This window comes from Aricia agestis, chromosome Z, assembly GCF_905147365.1.
Source record: "Aricia agestis chromosome Z, ilAriAges1.1, whole genome shotgun sequence".
NCBI lineage: Eukaryota > Metazoa > Arthropoda > Insecta > Lepidoptera > Lycaenidae > Aricia > Aricia agestis.
Genome location: NC_056428.1, coordinates 41,423,296 through 41,441,648, shown reverse-complemented (window position 1 = coordinate 41,441,648; position 18,353 = coordinate 41,423,296). Strand labels below are relative to the sequence as shown.

Sequence of the window (18,353 nt, the reverse complement as noted above, 5' to 3'; positions counted from 1 at the left end):
CTCATCATACACTAGTATCTATCACCCGATTCAGACCGGCGCGCAGCGGCACGCGCTCGCCGGTCGAACGATAGCAAGTAACGATAAACGCAGAAATTGCAATAAGCAGTACACGTCTAACGCACTCAATAGTCTAATTGACCAATGACGAAGTTTGCTTGTGGGTTATACGAAACCGGTTTTTTCGGGTCGTAAATCACGGCTGTTTTTATAAACAATTCAAGATGTTTCGATGAATTGTTGATACAAGGGTCTAATTTAGGGTTCCGACGTGTAGATTATAACAAAATATTGTTTAATTTGTAATCAAAGGGTCATAAAAATAATTTTCAAAGTACATACTGTGAAAAGAATATTAAATCAGACTAAATACTATAATTATGATGGCTTGATAGATAGAAAATTTAACATAGCTGTTAATATTTTTCACAGAAACATAAAATGTGGGTTGGATGTAAAAATATTACATTATTTGTAAAAAGGGGGCGGGACTGGGCGCCATTTTTTTTTTTGGATTTTGGATTCCTATTTTTGACAGATTTTTTTCGAGATCCAGTGGTTAACAGCGTTTTGATTATATTATTACATTACTATCTTACTTTAACAAACTTTGTGAAGAGATGTATTTCAGGAAGCCATAAAAGTGGTTCTCGCTTATTAGGTTTCGCTAATCTTAAAATAATTTAATTTGAAAAGTTAATGTCCTTTTGGAACCCGTAAATTCAATATTAACTGTAATGTAGCAATATCTTTCTTAGCAGTCGGGCAAAAAGGAAGTATTAAGCGCAACACACTAAACGGAGCTCACTTTCTATACTTACCGCAGTAACTGAGCTCTTTATAAGGAGGCAATACTTTCTACACAACTAGCCGGGCAAGTGGCACTTGTACAAAACACCGTTTTAAACAATAATTCAGACGTTATACATTTAGCGTTAGAAGAAATCGGCCAAGTGCGAGTTGGACTCGCGCACGAAGGGTTCCGTACTATTTAAGAGCAAATTTTTTTTTTGTATGGGTGTTCCCTTTAATATTTATGGGAACAAATATAATGACCACCAAAAAAGTACTGATACCCTAAACTTGTTTACTAAAAAAGATAATTAACACCAAAAATAGAAAGTCTAAAATTGCAACACTACCAGCTATTTTAGTCACGGCTACACTTCAAATTGTAATCGAACGCCAAATATAGTAAATTATCACCAAATTCTTGTGAGCAAATCAATGCGATATTTCTATACAAATAAATCACTAAGATTGACAAAATAATATGTAAGCATATTCAGAACAAAAAAAGTATTATTTAAACTCCTTAATATTATGTTATATTCAGCAGTTTGGACCTGAAGAGATAACAGTAAACAGACGGACACCTACCCGCTCCAATTTAAATTTAAAGTTATACATACTAATAAATGCGAAAGTATGTTTGTCTGTCTGTAAACTCTTCACGCCCAAACCACAGAACTGATTTTGCTGAAATTCGGTATGGAGATACATTGAGTCCTGTTATCATTATATAATTTATTATTATTATTTAGCTATAAGTACTTATTATAAAACAAAGTCGCTTTTTCCCTCATGTCCCTTTTTTAAAGATTAAGACCCAATTTCACCAACCTCTGTTTGTTAAATCCTAACAAGGCATTACTTAAGTCGCTGTGGTTGTTGCAACTACGTAAAATGGGTTTTTAAAACACGTTTTTAGTAAAGGAAATGTAATTTAAGTATAAAATAATTACGTAAAATTTTTCAAATCGGACCGGTAGTTCCTGAGATTAGCGCGTTCAAGTTAGCCCTTTCAAATAATTTTCCCCGTTTTTCCACATTTTCCTCTATTTCTTCGCTCTTATTATATTAGTTTTAGCGTAAATAAATATAGCCTATAGCCTTCCTCGATAAATGGGCTATCTACACTGAAAGAATCTTAAAGAAATTTTAAAGATTAAGACCCAGTTTCATCAAGCAATCCATACTAATATTATAAATGCGAAAGTATCTCTGTCTGTCTGTCTGTCTCGCTTTCACGCCAAAACTACTGAACCGATTGCAATGAAATTTTGTACACAGTTATTCTAGAGTCTGAGAAAGGACATAGGCTACATTTTGATGTGGGAAAATATCTTATTTCCATGAAAAATGAAAATATCGATGAAAATGAATTCGCATTGCGCGTGGCCAGCGCTCATCCCGGGGGTCCTGGGTTCGAGTCCCGCAGGCGGAACAAAAAGTTTTCAATGTTCCTAGGTCTTGGATGTGTATTAAAATAAAATTTCAAAAATCTTAAATATATTTTATGTATAATATTATAAAAAATCCAGAAATATATCGATGCAATGAACATTTTAGTTCTAATACGATTCAACAGATGGCGTTTTATTTTTTACTTCATTGTAACATAGAACTAATCATACTTATTACTTATTATGTTTTTGTTTATAGTTTTTAATACGTTAGAATATTATGTTTAATAATATTATCACTTGGTATAATAATAATCAATCTATCTTATCTTATAGAACTCCTGCTGCATTTCTAATATATGTGACAAGTTGACAACAGAAGGCGCTCTAAAATAAACGAGTTCAGGTGTACCGTGTTGGCCTATATTCCATCCAGAAAATATATCAATGCAATCAACATTTTAATTCTAATATATGAAAACAGATGGCGTTTTATTTTTTACTTAAATATATTTTATGTATAATATTATAAAAAATCCAGAAATATATCGATGCAATGCACATTTTAGTTCTAATACAATTCAACAGATGGCGTTTTATTTTTTACTTCATTGTAACATAGAACTAATCATACTTATTAGTTATTAGCTGTTGCCCGCGACTTCGTCCGCGTGGACTTCAGTTTAAAAAGCGCGATGTCAACAAAATTGGTGTCAAAAGCTTTTAAAAAATTTCTATTGTTAAATTATTATTTTAGAAAAAAAAATCCTCTTAAAAATCATGATTGATCGTCCTCAATATGGTTACAAAAACAAAAAAAAAATTATCAACAATTTCATTAAGGAATTCCGGGAGTTGGGATGTTTTTATGGGAATTTCCTCTTCTTTAAGAATCTTTTTTTTTTTTAATTTCTTAAATGTTAATAGTTTCGGAGTTTTTAACAAAAAACATAATACCTTTTTTTTGCAACCTAATTTGCTTATAACTTTTGCAATTTTTTGTGTGCTAATACAGGGTGTATTAGCACACATCCGATACATTTTTCTAGACGTCTTCCCGAATCTAATGAGCTATCGCACGTATTTTTATGACCCTTATCTCTATATTTCGCCATTCTCAACTTGTCGCTTAGACTATAAGAGGCGGTTAACTGATTTAGCAAGCCATTATTTATTTAACATTGCTTGATGAAACTGGGTCTTAATCTTAAAAATTTCTTTAAGATTCTTTCAGTGTTAGATAGCCCATTTATCGAGGAAGGCTATAGGCTATATTTACTTACGCTAAAACTAATATAATAAGAGCGAAGAAATAGAGGAAAATGTGGAAAAACGGGGAAAATTATTTGAAAGGGCTAACTTGAACGCGCTAATCTCAGGAACTACCGGTCCGATTTGAAAAATTATTTCAGTGTTAGATAGTGTTACTGTAATATGAACGCAACCCAATGTTTTGTTTATTGTAACATTTTAATGTACTTGATACTTATGTTGGCAACCCACGTCTATAATTTGTAATCTGTGAAAAATCACAGAATAGATAATAGTACAAGTAAAATGTCAATTGTCGGTGTCAGTGTCACTAAGATTCTATATTATGTTCTCTTTTTGGTTCGATCTCTAATAAACAAAAGTGCAGAATAAACTGTATGCAATTTTTCAAGTCGTTTATTATATATTTTCACCAAAATATTAACATGGTAGCAGAACGTGGTTCTTGGAAAACAAATTGAAAATACAGAAACTTGAAAAACCGAGCGGATTTATCTGCTGCACTGAAGTAAGATCGAGCCGTCCATAGCCACAGGTAGCCATTTTTGTGTACCGACGTGCTCAGAAGACAACATGATTACCGGCGTGGCGTGTGCTAACACAAGGAATAATACACAAAGATGTCGAATACAGCGGGGCTAAAATGGTCACATTTAGCAATTCCTCTCAATCAATTCAGCAAATGAATTGTCAAAACTGTCAAACTGACAAATGTCAAATCAGTACAAAAATACAGAAATGAATTGCAAGCAGAGTTGCATTTCGTGATTTTAGAAAAATGAATCATATTATGATTCATATCATGTTTCTTCAAAGCGACCATTTTAGCCCCGCTGGTCATAATCCATTTCACATAGACAGACTTGTTGGACGAGACAATTATACAAGTTGGAAGTTCCCCGTCCAGGCGTACTTCGAGCTGGAGAACTTGTGGGGATGCGTCACTGGAACCAACACCGACAGCGAGAAGGAAACCAAGGCAAAATCTAAGCTTATACTACTGTTAGATCCGATCATCTATGTACACGTGCAGAACACGACCACGTGTAAAGAAGTTGGGCAGTGCTTAGAAAAAGCTTTCGATGACAGCGGACTATATAGAAGAGTTGCCTTGCTACGATACCTCATCACGACAACAACGTTAGAATCTTCTCACAGTGTACGTAAATAAAATCATGTCAACGGCCCACAAGCTTAGAAATATTAATTTTGATATCAATGAAGAATGGCTCGGGACCCTGATGTTGGCTGGCTTACCGGCGACCATAAAGTTAATATACCTAACGGAATAGAGCAACAATCTCGAGCTGTCAAACGAAACTAAAATTAGTTTTCATCTGTGTGAAAAATATGTGTACGTAATACTATTACACTTACACAAGCATGATTGAACATGAATTCTATGAGATTAAATTGTCAACGTGCGGCACGTGCCGCCTGCACGTCAAAAAAAGAGTGCTGCTGTCATGTATCACACGTCTTTTTCTACAACGCAGTGTTACTGATAGTGACATCTCTCTTGCTCAGGCCTTTGTTTCTCTATTCCGCTAGGTATATTAACTTTATGCTGGAGACATATAAGCCTATGATAATGGGATTAGAGAGCTCAGGAATCAAAATAAATGCTGATTCAATAAAGACAAAGCTCCTACAGGAAGAACAATGCTCAGATAACACAGCATTTTATGTTAAGATTATTTTTAACAAAAAATTAAAACCGACTTCCAAGGTAAAAACAATAATAATATGAACTAAAAAGTATTAAATAACTGTTACTCTATAATAGTGCCTTTTTCAGAATTCGTCTAAATCTCAACTATTTCTGTACTTACATAATACAATCTTCATTATTTGAAGTCGGTACCAGCTAATTTTATCGTGAGTTCAGTCAATGTCAGAATATCTGAAGCTTTTGGGACTGGTACCGACTTCAAAGCAGAGTTGCAAAAAAAACAGAAAATTTAAATAAATACAAGTTTTATATGATTTTTTTGTTTTAATCAATGTTTTATGTTTAATTCAATGGTTTTTTTAATGTTTTATGTAGACGTTTAATTCATGTTTAAAACATTGATTTATTTGTATTAACTTGGCTGTATGGGTTTATTTTCCTTTGCCCCATGGCAACACTGGAGGAGCGCGCCTTTCTTTGTCATTGACAATGACACTGACAGTTGACATTGCGATAATAACCAGCGTGAAAGTGAAGTAAGTTGTTTTGGTTTTTTCGGTTTCATTATTATTATATCTTGTATTTGCATGGTCGCATGAAGTGTCTGCATTGCACTGCATGCCAATCAGTTTTCGTTATAAGTTATAACTGTTCACATTTTTCGCCTCAACTCTGACGCTGGCAACTCCTAAATGGGGAGGCTTACGCCAAAAAAAGAAGAAGAAGAAGTGAAAGTGAAGAATTTGAAAAAGCCATAACGCCATACCAGCTCATTATGTTGCAAATTTAATTGATCCACGATCCAGAATGAAGATCGACTTAATATTGCAATGAATTATATCAATTCTTTTTATCCTTCATCAATGCCCTTTATCATTAAATATAGAGCACAGGGCTTCCCCTTTAATGATTATATTTTATTTACCAAACATGCATTGGTGGAAGCACCTTTGATATGGTGGAAAGCCCTAAAAGATAATGTTTGTCCAGAAATGATTAATCTAGCACACCAAGTTCACACTGCAATAGCATCCTCAGCTGGTGTAGAAAGGATATTTTCCACATTTGGTATTGTACACTCAAAATTGATAAACCGTCTCTCCAATGAAAAAATAGCCAAATTGGTTACAGTTTTTAAATCTCTCAATAAGAAAATGCCAAAACATTATGATTATTTACAATTGCAGGAAAGAGAAGAAATAATTGATAATGATAATTAGATTAAGTTGTATTAAACTATTTAACTCAGATTATAAGAAAATTCTAATTAAAAATAATAATATTATAAAGCTTATTTTCTAAACATGAACCCGTTTTATTTGTCAAGTAGAATGTTGTTTAAAACATGTTTAATACGCTGTTTAAAACATTGTTAAAAAACAGGATGAAAAAATCAATGTTTTTTTCCCAATAAGTTTTAAACATGTTTTAAAGACATTGTTTAAAACAATACGTTTTTTTCGTAACAACTCTGCTTCAAAGTAATGAAGACTGTAGTATGTAAGTACAGAAATTGTTGAGATTTAGACGAATTCTGAAAAAGGCACTATTATAGAGTAAGAGTTATTTAATACTTTTTAGTTCATATTATTATTGTTTTTACCTTGGAAGTCGGTTTTAATTTTTTGTTAAAAATAATAATTTCACTCTTTTTAGTTATCTACAAGATAAGGCTTTATGCGTAAATAACCACTATTGACATTATGTTACTATAAGCGAAATTGTGGTAAATGCTTGCAGTTATCTAAGCGATGCTGCAATTTAAAAACTTTTATCTTTAAAGGTTCAGGAGTTCTGTTCAGTGCCTTTGGACCAAGAGACACACCTTCGTATGAACTTTCTCTTATTCGTAACATTATATGTTTAAGTTACTAGAAACAACATTTTAACCACTATGAGTCTTTTGATAAATTTCAAGGATTTCCCTCGATTGCTCATAGATCCCATCATCAGCTCACCACTTTCGTAATTATTATACAAAATCAAGATTATAATTTATGTCCTATACAACAACACAAGAATTTTGAAAATCGGTCCACAAACAGCGAAATAATCATCAAAAACATCTGCTTGCTTGATGCAAAATATCACGAAAAGCATCAATAATTGGGTTATAATGTGATAACCCATGGCATTATGCTTTCAATTGTTTAAACAACGCCGAAATCCCCGAACCTGTATCTATAAGGATTCTAAATTCTGTTGGGTACCTTCGGATCCAGGGTATAACCTGGTGCGAAATCTTACTTTTTGATAGCATTTACCTCGAATGCGTCAGAAAAAATTTAAATCACTAAGTATATGTTTCCATACAAATTTCAAGAATTCCCCTCGATTCCTCCAGGATCCCATCATCAGATCATCACTTTTGTGAACATGGTACCAAACTCGAGTTAAACCCTATACAACACAAAAAGAATTTTGAAAAACGGATCACAAGCGGCTGAGTTATCGTTGAACATACAAAAGATACATACAGCCGAACGTATAACCTCCTCCTTTTTGGAAGTCGGTGAAAAAGGGAATTTATGGAAATCCGAACAAAAATAAGTCTAATATCATGGGACCCAGATGGAACACTGTAATAAGCGAGGACATTTTGCCAAGGAATGTCGCACTCAAAAGAAAAAGAAGCCGCAAAATTCAGAAGATACTAAAATAACTAATAGTTTTATTGCAGCATTTTCAGCTTCTTCACAGAAAATGAATCCGGACCTGTGGTATGTGGACTCGGGCGCCTCCATGCATATGACCAATAGTAGTGATTGGATGTATGATGTGACAAGTCCTCCGATACCTGCCATAACCGTTGCCAGTAAGACACCACTACCTGTGGAAAGTATGGGAAAGGTTAACTTATTAATGAATGGAGTGGGTATTGGCGCTTGGCAGTAAATGGCACAAAAATGTGTTACATGCCCTAGTTGCAGACTTGCAGAGTTTGCTCTCTTAGATTTTCTCAAAAAAAGTTCCGCAAGGGTTAACAGAACCTAAGTTCGATGTTTGTGTAACATGACACAGATCATGCGGAAAACAAGATTTTCAGCACTATTTTAGATTCTCAGAGGTCATCTCCGACATTACGAATTTCGCATGGGCTTCCTCAACTTCCTGTTGCCAAGATGGCGAACACTGATAGGTAAGATCTATACTAATATTATAAAGTATCTCTGTCTGTCTGTCTGTCTGTCTCGCTTTCACGCCAAAACTACTGAACCGATTGTAATGAAATTTTGTACACAGATTGTCTAAAGCCTGAGAAAGGACATAATAATAATAGTTTTTTATATAGTCTCAGTAAATACGTAATAAGGAAATGATACAAAACAAAAGATAGATTACAGGGTATTACAATAATAAGGTGCACAACCCCTACACTAACGGCCGTTCCCAATATTTGATCTATCTCTGGTTTTGCCTTACTAGAGATAGGAATAGCTCACAATTGACATAATTTATGTCTAATGTGAGTTATTCCTATCTCTAGTAGGGCAAAACCAGAGATAGATCAAATATTGGGAACGGCCGTTAGTGTAGGGGTTGTGCACCTTAATAAAAAAAATAGATTTATCGATAAGAGGTCGTTTTCTCTGGATGGATTTAAGATAAATACCTAATATTTTTCTCCATGATTTTTTAAAAAAAAGTTCAGCAGTTCCAAAACTAGACGACCCTTAGTACCTTATCACACTGGCGATTAGCGAGCGATTTGAAAGCGACGCGACTTTCAAGTCGTGACAGTTGCGATTGCGCGGCGTGCACGTCGTGACAGCGCAGCGTCGTCGCGCCATTTTGTACACTCGTCTACACAGATTATTATTATATATAGTAGACTCGTCTAGGGAGTGGCGTCAGAATCCATTTTGCTGCTGAGTGTCCAAAACGCCGAAGGCAAGCTGCGTACACGCCGCGCAATCGCAGCGTGTGCACTGCGCAGTCGCGTCGCCTTCAAATCGCTCGCTAATCGCCAGTGTGATAAGGCCCTTAGTTCGAATACGCTGACATATTTTACTCGTGGACTCAAAAGAGAAGGTGAAAGGACAGTCAAAATGCGGGTTTCGAATTTCGATTACTAATAGTATTTTCGTCGAGACAGTAATAGGGATGATGACAAGGTCAAAGATTAGCAAATTTTGTTAATAAAATAAAGAAATCACGGTGAAAAATAAGTACTTATTCCCAAAATTTCAGCTCGATAGCATTTTTATTTTTTTTGTTATGCGCCTTCAAAGTTAGATAATTAAAATAAAGTGAACCTCTAAAAATCCGCATCCGCATTCGCATCCGCGGATGTGAAAAAATCGGGATCCGCAACATCCCTGGTCCCTACTAAGTATATTATCTAGTACTTTTATCTATAAAAATAACGAATTTTTGCCATTTGTTTGCAATACAACTAAAAATTATTAATTTTTTATTTTTTATAAACACCTAGCTTATAAAAAATCTGATTTGCCGCCCCCCCCGGCCCAGAATCTGCGTAATTTGCCCCCCCCTGGCCCAGAACCTGGGTAATTTGCCCCCCCCCCCTGGCCCAGAACCTGGGTACGCCCATGTTAATGCGAATGCTATATAACCAAAAATGCCTGACCTCAAGTTACAACCAAAACGTTGTCTCGAAACTTATATAACCAAATTTTGCTACTTGGGAGTGTACTAAGCAGTCGGAGATTTAGGACTCAGGTCGGAGTTTTTCAGTTTTCTTCCGTTTTGTATGATCTTTAAAATGTTGAATCCGCGTGTCACTTCGCTATATTAGTTAGATGTTCCAACATGCACTCAGTGCCGTAAATAGCCTTTTTTGCGCCCTGTGCGAGCTTCTATATAACTGCACCTTTGTTTTTTAACCGACTTCTAAAAAGGAGGAGGTTATATTATGTTCGGCTGTGGATATTTTTTACTACATTGGTAAACATCTCTGGGGCGCAGCGGGAACTTATCGGGAGCAATTCGAAAAATAAGGATCTGTCTGGTCTGGCCATTCTTGCGCCCCCCACAGCCCCAGATCTTCAATTTTTTTCAGGCGGGGCAAAAACTGAAAAATGCCACCCCCCACGGGCGTATAATATATAGCTTTCATAAAATTGCGAACCCTAACGTAAAAAAGCGGCCAAGTGCGAGTTGGACTCGCCCATGAAGAGTTCTGCAGCAGCCTAAATACCTACTCTGCCTACGGACACGCTCCACAGTATAATTTTTTTTATTATATTGTAAATAGAAAAAAAATACAATATGTACCTCGCCGATGACAATCGATGACAATAGTATTATATTATCGATTGGACAAGTAAGATGGATAGTAAAGTGGGGGGGTCCGGACCCCCGGGACCCCCCCCCCCCCCCTATATACGCCCATGCAGCCCCCTACCTACTTATGTTTATTTTCACCTTTATCATCCATATAATGTCAGCTATCAATATTATGTAGGATATATAATATAACTAGATGTCCCGCGCGGCTTCGCCCGCGTAAATTAGAAATTTTACAGAATCCGTAGGTACATTTTTCCATAAAAAATATTTCCCCCGTTTTTCCCACATTTTCCTGAGTTTTTTCTGTCGTATTAGTCTTAGAGTAATAATATAATATAACCTTCTCGATAAATGATGAGTCTTACTCGATAAATGATCTATCTAACACTGAGATAAGTTTTTAAATCGGACCTGTAGTTTCTGAGATTGACGCGTTCAAGCAAACATACTCTTCAGGTTTATAATATTAGGTAGATATAGATTTTTTTTAATTATCGCTTGACAAACTCGAGTCTCGATCTAAAAGACTATGAAATGGTATAATATGGTAGTGATGATGATGATGATGATGATGAAGAATGTAATTTGCATAGTAGCATATGCTTTCTGTTCTTAAAACAACGCCGAAACTCCCAAACTTGTATCTATAAAGAATCAGGAATTCTCTCAGCACCTTCCGAACCACGGTATACCAGGTATATCTCGGTGCAAAATCTTACTTGTTGGTAGCATATGCTTAGAATACTTCTCACGAAACCGAAGTCACCATATGTTTCCCTATAAGTTTTGAGGAGTTCCCTCGATTACTTATGGATCCTTCATCAGATCACCACTTTTCTGAATATAATACCAAATTGGGATGATACCCTATATACCAAAAGAAAAATTTTGAAAATCGGTTAACAAACGGCGGAGTAATCGTTGAATATAAGAAAACGAACATAACACCTCCCCCATTTTGAAAGTCGGTTAAAATTGTAGCCTATGTGTTATTTATTTAATATTTTAATCAGCACATGAATTGAATAACAATTTTTTTTTCAAATTAATCGTAGCACCATCTGTCAGGACAAACTAAAATTGAAATAGAATAATATTGAATGCGATGATAGCGCCGTCCGCCGGATCTAATGTAAAACATTCCAAAATCAACAACTCCTTATAAATAAGAAATTAATTGAAAAAAACATTTTCCAGTAGACCAAACTGTAAATCTAAACCATTCTCGAATCTCCACGAACACACACAAAAAATTTCATCAAAATTGGTCCAGTCGTTTAGGAGGAGTTCAGTCACATACACACGCACACAAGAAATATATATATTAAGATTAACAGGGTAGGGTTTAAAAGCGTGCGAGAGCCGGGCGCGTATTTTGAACTATGCCTACGCGCCTCGCGAATAATAAATGTTCGTGCAGCACGTCTCACTCCGCAGTCCGCGCTCAGGGTATCGGTCAAGTTGATATGGTCATGAAATTGCTGTACTTGTGCTATTATATATTTTATTACGTGGTCAATGATGAGTTGTCCATTGGTCCGTGAAGTATGAATTTGGCCGCCCCCTGAATTTGCCGCCCGGGGCACAGACCCCGGCGAAATGTATCGGAAGCGTGTATTAGCTAGGTATTAGCACACAAAAAATTGCAAAAGTTATGAGCAAATTAGGTTGCAAAAAAGGTATTACGATTTTTGTTAAAAACTCCAAAATAATTAACATTTAAGAAATTTTAAAAAAAGATTCTTTAAGAGGAGGAAATTTTCATACAAAAACTCTCGACTCCCGGAATTTTATCTCTAGTATTTATAATTTTAATTTAAAGCTTAAAGTAGGCCTCCGCGCGGCATTTTTAGTACATTAAAAAAATAAAAAAAATGTTTAAATAGTTTTGGTAAAAATGTTTCATTTCGTGGAGCCCTTGATATAAAGCTACTTAATAAGATCACGCCATAAAAGCACAGAACAATAAAAGTAAAAAAAAAATAATACTTTGTTTATAATAATGTTAATTTAACGCTGAAAGTAAACTTCCTACTTTCAGCGTTAAATTAAAATTATAAATACTGGAGATAGAATTCCGGGAGTCGAGAGTCTTTTGATGGAAATTTCCTCCTCTTAAAGAATCTTTTTTTTTAATTTCTTAAATGTTAATAGTATCGGAGTTTTTAACAAAAATCGTAATAAAGCATCTCAGGACTGCTTTTCTGCAGCCACACATGGTTCCACAGTTTCCTTTGTATCTGCAGAAAATTAATTTCATGGGATCGGGGGATCTTTTTCTCAAAAGATCATCTACAAGGTTGGTCTGAAATCATTTTTTTGTAAAATGTACTAAACAAAGTTGAAGACTTTCTCCCTTTTTCGCTTATAAATTTTTAAATTTTTATATTAGGGTAGAAACTAAAAAGTTATATAAACATATTTGTAGGCAAAGTAATTTGCAACAAATAATGTTCTTACAATTTTTTTAAGACGTATAGTTTCCGAGATATCACGAAAATAGTGTTGTAACCCCTTTTTTCAAGATGGCGGCAGGGGGACAAGAGTGGCGACACACAAACTTGAGGTTAAGCTTCTATTGACCCCCCAACATATTCCAAAAATAAAATTGCGTCCTCTAATAAATGCAAAGCAAATGTAACATTTCAATGGACTATTCATTTTTTTTTATATTTGATATTGCCTTTGACAATATGCCAATGCCAATAACAGCCTGTTAAATATTTAATGGACCTCCACAGCAGGAATTAAATTTAGCACCGTGTTAGGTGATTTGACATGATCACATGACTTTAGCGCATGGTGGAACGCTCGATAGCTCTAACAGGCCGTTAACTGATTTAACAAGCCATTATTTATTTAACATTGCTTGATGAAACTGGATCTAAGATTTTTTGATGGCCTACCATGGTAGGCCATCAAAAAATATTAGAGAGTACATGGTAGTGGCGCGTGTACTGCAGTGACTTAAAGGTGGAGTGATGGTAATAAATAATAACTAGCTATTTGACCGAGCTTTGCTCGGTATTCGATATAACACGAATAAAATGACATTTTCTAAAAATTATTCCTAGCTAGATCGATTTATCGCCCCCGAAACCCCTATATACTAAATTTCATGAAAATCGTTGGAGCCGATTCTGAGATTCCAATTATATATTTATATACAAGAATTGCTCGTTTAAAGATATAATATTTTGAAGTCATATAATATTAGAAAATAAAGCATAATTTGCCAAAAACTAAAAGATCTCATAATGTAATTATCTCTCTACTACTCATAATATTATGTATTAAGTTGTCAGCCATGGCTTATGATAATAATTTTGGATATAGGGATCATTGTTTTATTTCATATGTATTACATTGCTGTCTGTGGCCCTCTCACTAAGCTGCAAATAAATTTCAAACAAGTCTTAGGATACATTTTTTTTATTAAAAATATAATTTTTTGCCATTATAATATCAGTGATTCAGTGTTACCACTATTGCTATCACTCTTTGAATACTCAGCTGGTACTCAAAAATTTGCAATTAAATTGTGAATTAACCCATCAATCCCCAAACGACCCGGCTGTCGTATAACAATTGAAAATCGAATGTGGCTGCGATTCCCACAGTTGAGGTATTAACAATTAATATTTTATATAAGTAATTTAAATATATATTTTATAGCATACATATTTACAAATTGTGTACTGGAGTGTATTTAATATAGTATAGTTTGGTTAAGTTTTTATTACCAATCATAACATTACACAGATGAGATAAGACAAAAGCATTATATACGTGGGAGAGCCATGCTTCGGCACGAATGGGCCGGCTCGACTGGAGAAATACCACGTTCTCACAGAAAAACGGCGTGAAACAGTGCTTGCGCTGTGTTTCGCCGAGTGATTGACCGTAGGCCCAATCCCCTATCCCTTCCCTACCCTCCCCTATTCTCTTCCCTTCCCATCCCTACCCTCTCCTATTACCCTATTTCCTCTTAAAAGGTCGGCAACGCACCTGAGCTCTCCTGATGCTGCGAGTGTCCATGGGCGACAGAAGTTGCTTTCCATCAGGTGACCCATTTGCTTGTTTGCCCCCTTATTTCATAAAAAAATGTATATTGTACATAGTTTATTTTACTCTAAAACAAAAAAAAATAAACTTAAATTACTTTGCATGGTAAATATTTAAATGTCACATAATATAACCATACATGGTATTTATTTAAATTTTAATTATAATAAAATGTAGCATTATAGCTGTCATACGTCTTGTGAGCTTTGTTACATCAACAATAAAAAATTAAAGAAACTCAAGCTTGTTCTGCTTTGCACATACATATTATAAACAAATTATTTCTGAATATGATAATGCTTTTTTAATTTAAAAATATATTTATAATATAATTTTATATTTTACTTTTTATTAAGAGGATTTATCTTAATCAATTTAGAGCAGAGAAGCACAACTTTATTCCCTTAACATTAAGGGAGATTGCAGACTCGATCGCACAAAAAGTCTGTCGTTTGCAATCTCCGTAATTGAAATTCTCAGCTCAAATATGAAATACAACAGGTACATTTATTAATATTATACTCCACTCGGGCTAACTTGTCGCTAGCGGTCATTGACTCTCTGTCAAAAACTTGTCATTTTCCATATAAAACCACGATTAACAATATCTGACACTTCATTGCCAATCGCGGTTTATATGGAAAATGACAAGTTTTTGACAGGGAGTCAACGACCACTAGCGACAAGTTAGCCCAAGTGGAGTATAATAATTATTATGATGATCACTTTGATGATGACAATCATATTATTTTTATTATGAGTAGTTGACAAATATAAGCCGTTCTTGGCTGTAATGTACAGTATACTGAATATCATGATGTCATTAAATATTAGTGGCATATTGTTTTTATTTATATTTTCAATTATTACATAATTGCAGGAAGGCAATAACCACATAATTCACTTTACTTCATACCCAAAGTCTTTTTAATGGAATTTACATTCAAACATTGTTACATATCAAATTCAAATGTATGGAAGTGACATACATTATTAATGTTCTTTTTTCGGTTTTGCAAATTCTTGATGCAATTTCTGGTAGGAAATTAGATTTACAAAATATGTGTTAACAAAATACCTAAGCACTTAGGGCGCAAGCTACACCTTCAAGATAGCATGATTGGCATCATTAATTATGATATAATATTAAGTAACTATTATAATAAGTATAATTATTATATGTAATGTAATGAATGTAATGTAATGTAATGATTTAAGATTTAAAACTCACCTGAATCTGTAGTATTTTGCATGACCACCGTCTTCACTTCCATGATACCAAGTTTGTTAAAGTCCAAGTGTTCCGCACACACAAGTCCAAAACCACAATTCGAGTCCTAATATATACTTAAAATTACTGAACACTTACAAAGTTTTATAAACCTAGTAGGAACATATTTTTATAAATACCTACAACAATAGCAAAACAAAATTCACAAATATAAATAAGTACAATAATTATTCAAATTAATTTTGTCTTGACATAACCGTTTTAGCATAATAAACACATCACAAAAAATTTGGGAACGCGATGACAAATTATTTATAAAACAATGGGCAATTTATTATAACAAAAATAAAACCTATTAGACTAACGTGACTTCATAATTTTATTTAAAATCGTAGTTAAACTTAATACATACATTTCGTCAAATTTATATTCCACGGCCTATCTTTTCTAATTCACTTTATTTGATCAGAATAGTCTTAGCCTGTGAGCATGACTTTTTTTAAATTATTTAGAGTTGACAATTAGAACATTATCTTCTACTGCATTTTGTAGCAACGAACGCCATATTTGCGAAGTTCAGTCTCTGGGTTGCCACGTTATAAATTACGACCTAGAGAAGGCAAATTTTACGTTCTCAGCTGCCAACTGGCAGTCAACATAATATTTTTAAAACAATAATAAAATTGTCTTAAAATTTATATATGATTAAATAATATTATACACACAGTTTAAACTGACGCAGACTGTACCATTATCAAAATCTGGATGCACGAGAGTGCCCCCGCCAAGATGAGCCAAGCGAAGCGCGCATGGGCGCAATAATTATAACCAAGCTGTATTCAGAATATTATTCCAAATATGTAAACAGCTGAATGCTGATAGGTGATAATAATATGCTGATTGCTGAAATATCTAGTAGATATTATAAAGCGGAAGAGTTTGTTGGTTTGAGCACGCTAATCTCAGGAGTTACTAGTCCGATTTGAAAAATTCCTTCAGTGTTAGATAGCTCAATTATCGAGGAAGCCTATAGGCTATAATAATATTATGTAGTATCACGCTAAGTAAGACTAATAGAAACGAAGAAATAAAAGAAAATGTGAAAAAAACGGGGGAAATTATCTGAAAGTGTTTATCTCCCGAACTACTGGAGCAATTTTTATATTATTGGGCACAGATACCTTTGGCCTAGATCATACTAGATGGCTTTTTCTCCAAACCGCAAAATTTAGGTGTCCGGACGTATAAAGTACCCGCAGAGTTACATATTATAGACTTCTGTATTTTTTTTTATAGTAATATAAGGTGTGATCTAACTGGGCCACTTAGGTTTTTAGAAAAACTCAAGGGCGTCGCGAAGGGGGGGCAGGGAGGGGCAGCTGCCCCCCCTAGAGATTATAAAAAAGTTGTCAAAATATATAATGCAAACAACGACCACTATAATATTTAAATCTGGTAATAGATATAAGGCTCGTAGTACAAGTGAAAAGCTTATTGTGCTGTCGACTTTACCTACAATGCATACATATTATACTTTTCTCATTTATAGAGAATGAGAAAAGTATGAATTATTGTAGTGGGTAAAGTCAACTTGCCCCCCCCCCCCCCCCCCCCTGCACCATCGGCTGGCGACGCCCTTGGAAAAACTTAATTGTAAATATAATTATAATAAATTTAAATGTCGAAAAATTGATTCCCTAGACATGTCCTGTCCCCAGAATTCACTACAAACTCCCAAAATAAATCCACAAATACGTTGAAATTCTAATTTCAAAGTCATAAAATCGTTAGAGTATAAACAAAATATTTATAAAAAAGTTGTACATAAACATACACATCCTGAATTGTCCTGGCGCACATAGTGATTCCCTAGACGCTTCACTTGGAGACTCGTACCTCCCTAGTTATAAGTAGTACGTGGTTGCGCGTGCGTAGGTGCGGGAGAATCGGTAGCCCTCTAAACATCATGGGAGGTGGTCACACAATTTGTTGCTCCGTTTCCGAGATACGGAGGAAAATATGTGATTCCCTCACGCTTGGTTCCTTATAAAATTGATTCCCTATTCGCTAATTACAATGTCATTTCCAAAGTTAAGTTTGCTTAGACACGATGTAAACGTGGGAGAGCCATGCTTCGGCACGAATGGGCCGGCTCGACCGGAGAAATACCACGTTCTCACAGAAAACCGGCGTGAAACAACGCTTGCACTGTGTTTCGCCGAGTGAGTGAGTTTATCGGAAGCCCAATCCCCTACCCTATTCCCTTCCCTTCCCTTCCCTTCCCATCCCTACCCTTCCCTATACCCTATTCCCTTTTAAAAGGCCGGCAACGCAATTGCAGTTCTTCTGATGCTGCGAGTGTCCATGGGCGACGGAAGTTGCTTTCCATCAGGTGAACCGTTTGCTCGTTTGCCCTCTTATTTCATAAAAAAAACGACGATAATGAGTATAGTTTTTAGTTAGTCTATTTATTAATTAATCTATATGCACAGTTTTTGTACACCTCAGGAAAAACTATACATACATTTTGATGATTCCATAACTATTTTAAGACGTAGGGAATCAAAATCTTTTAAGGCCGCTCTACACGTTGGCCGTGTTTGCCGAACAGAAGGGGACGGCGCTATATCAGAAAGAAAGACGCAAATAATTCAATCTCTTTTTTTAATTTGGC

General features: G+C 34.9%; 1 protein-coding gene across 1 annotated transcript in view; it reads right to left on the bottom strand.

The window, feature by feature from the left end:
* Nucleotides 1–16,261, bottom strand: part of LOC121739148 (neurocalcin homolog) — a 296,747-nt gene extending 280,486 nt beyond the window's left edge. The window contains exon 1 of the mRNA XM_042131490.1: nt 16,092–16,261. The gene's annotated coding sequence lies outside the window, so the exon portion shown is untranslated. The remainder of the gene's footprint in view (nt 1–16,091) is intronic.
* Between the last annotated feature and the right edge of the window lie 2,092 nt (nt 16,262–18,353).